Source organism: Egretta garzetta, unplaced genomic scaffold (genome assembly GCF_000687185.1).
Source record: "Egretta garzetta isolate BGI_Z169 unplaced genomic scaffold, ASM68718v1 scaffold168, whole genome shotgun sequence".
NCBI classification, from domain to species: domain Eukaryota; kingdom Metazoa; phylum Chordata; class Aves; order Pelecaniformes; family Ardeidae; genus Egretta; species Egretta garzetta.
In genome coordinates this window covers 1,321,596-1,324,438 of record NW_009260675.1, presented here as the reverse complement: position 1 = coordinate 1,324,438, position 2,843 = coordinate 1,321,596, and the positions used below count along the sequence as shown (strand labels likewise).

At 42.7% G+C, this 2,843-nt stretch overlaps 1 protein-coding gene across 4 annotated transcripts in view; it reads left to right on the top strand.

The window, feature by feature from the left end:
• Positions 1 to 2,843, top strand: part of ARHGEF7 (Rho guanine nucleotide exchange factor 7) — an 83,606-nt gene that overhangs the window by 6,131 nt on the left and 74,632 nt on the right. The gene's annotated exons all lie outside the window — the stretch shown is intronic.

The following is a 2,843-nucleotide window of genomic DNA, read 5'->3' as shown; positions in this document are numbered from 1 at the left end:
TGGTGGACACAGGGAAAGCTTCTAGCAGCTTCTCACAGAAGCCACTCCTGTAGCCCCCCCACTACCAAGACCTTGCCACAGAAACTCAATACACTGTTTGACCACTGTTGTCGATATTTTTGTTGCATTTTCCCCCCATTCCCTAGCACCATCCTTTCTTGACAGTAATAAAAGGATAGCCAAGGTCTCTGATCCCTTAATCCACACGTTTCATTTAGGTAGAAGCTAGAAGCTAAAAAACACTTACCTCAAGTTTTTTGGGGGAAAAAGAGATGGAGAAATAGCACAAAGGTGAGAGGTGTCCATGCTTTGTTGTAGAGTGAGGCTGTAGTAAGCGATGTCAACTGGACCCTGGAACAGTCAAGAGATGTTAACATTGGTGGCCCTTTTTGCTATTCTATGCTAGGGTTTTACATTGTTAGCAGCAAGTTGCAGTAGTTGTCATCAGGTTGGAGTCTGGTGAGAGGCAGATATTACTTAAAAATGGACCACGCCTGTCGATTTTTATGTGGAGAAGAAAAAGAACCTGATAGAGACGGTGGTGGATCAGTGTTATTTTGTTTAATAGTAATATGATTAGTATCTTGTCGCTTTTATGATACTCCTCTGGTCCATTACAACAGGGATTTTTTTTTTGTCTTTTTTCACTCCTTACATCAGAAAGCACCCTTTAGGAGTGAGTTTTACAACCAAATTCTTAGTTCTAATGGATGGGCATGGTATAATACCATTGACAACTTTGAAGCTACTTATACCAGTTGAAGTTAATGCCTTTCATCTTACTGCAAGTGCAAATGTAAGCCATTTCAGTACATCTTTAAAGCTGCTGTACACTGACCATAGCTGCCTTTAAAGGGGAGGAAAAGTGCGTCTGTTTGGTCCAGACATCAATAGATTAATACCCACATCAAAAAGCCACAATTGCAGCTGTCCTTAGAAAGGACACAGGCTGATCCCTTTCATGGGAGGTGGTGGTGGTATGGAAACCAAAAATCAAAACCACATGTGAACTGTGGTGTTGCCTCATTCCTAGGAGCAAGCAGAGCTGCATAAATCTTCCTGACCAACTGTTCTTCTGAACAATTTTCTTTAACTGGGTGACAGTGTAGAAGGCATTTTTAGACTCTTATCTCCCTACTCTAGTACTGGAAGATGGCTTTCAGATCCCCATCTGCGTCTGCAAGAATTTCAGGTATACACATGTTCACACTCCATCAATTTCTTTAAGTTCAGGAGGAGTAGGATCAAGGTACCAGTTGCTGTTTGTAGACGGTGTAGGGGAGAGGAGACAAGAGAAAGGGAGAGGAACTGGTATAGGGAAGCTGAGATAATGGTGAAGAAGAATAAAGGGTGTTACAAACCCAGGAAATCTTTGGGTGGGTGGATGGATTAGAAGTGTGAAGCTTCTGTGAAATCTACCAAATCAATATTTGTCAAACATGCATATTCTGTTGCCAGTGAAGATTCTTAAGGGTTTTTTTTTTAGCAGCAGAGTTGAATTCTTTTCTGACAGTAGTCCCATTGAGAAATTCATCGAACATGTTTATTTGGTATTTTAATGGGTGCATGGGGTCTGCAAGCCTTTTAAGTCCAGAAAACTAGACATGGAGATGCTTCAGGGTACTTAAAAGCCTTAAGTTCCATTAGTTACTGATGGTTACAGCAACTTTAAAGTTTTTGGGTGCATTAGAATTAGCCATGAGTTACAAATGAAGCCCATGATCTATTCCCATTTTTCTCCTGGCAGTCTGAAAACAAAGATGTATGTTCTTTCTGTAATGGACTCTAATCACCAGTGCTTTTATATATACATATATGTGTGTGTGTGTATATATATACACACACAATGGCCTTCCGATGTTTTTATAAAGCAGTCTCACAAAGTGTGAGGTCTCTTATGACTTCAGTGTGTAACAATACTATTCATACAAAATACTCAACTTAATATGAATAATACTAATACTGCACTACTTGACTAGGGTGTGTAGTTTTTTTGAAGGATAATGATTTTTGAAGGATGACAAGGACTATATAAAAAATGTACCTGAGGAAGGTGTTCTCTGCTCCATCACTGTGGACTTGGAGCATCCTTTGTCAACATTTTTCTTCTGTGCTCATTGTCCTTCTAAACCCTTTTCCCTCCTCCTGCATCTCGGCTGCTGTTAGGTGCCATGCTGAAGTTGAGAGGCTTTCCGGTTAAGATGAGTCCAATTCTCCCTTCAGGTTTGATGTGGAACAGCAGATACACTTTGTTCACCAATCTCCTCATGGAACTGCACCTGTATGTGTATTTCCCTTTGACCAAAAATAAGTAGGATTGCATAGTTGTTGCCTGCTTTAGAGACTGTAGTTGTGTGTATCTACCTCTGAAGGTAGAGTGTTGGAGGCAAAGCAGACTACTAGGGAAGAGAGTAACAGAGGCATAAAACCCAGGAGATCAGTTGGGATGCTTGTGTAGTCTAGTGAAAACATCTAAGTTTGGGACAGAAAGTACTGCATTGCTTTGTGGCTCCTTGAAGCTCAGATGCTCACTGAATGATTTACTTGTATGTGGGGAAAACACGAGGAAAAGGAATGACTTGCCATAATTGTGCAAAGGACTGATGTTTGTCTGCTGTAACATGTCACCTGTGCAAGGGCCCTGGGAGCATCCCCCTCCTGGGGTTTGGGCTGGGGGAGCTGGTGCAGCCAGGAGCAACCCCCATCCCACCATATGGCTGGGGAGAAGCTCCCAGCAGCGCTGTGGGAGGCCACAGCCAGCACTGACCCTGGCACTCAAGAGCCGCTTTCGGTGCAGCCCAGCCCCTGTCTGGCTGTGGCCTGCTAATCTGCCTGAGGACCCC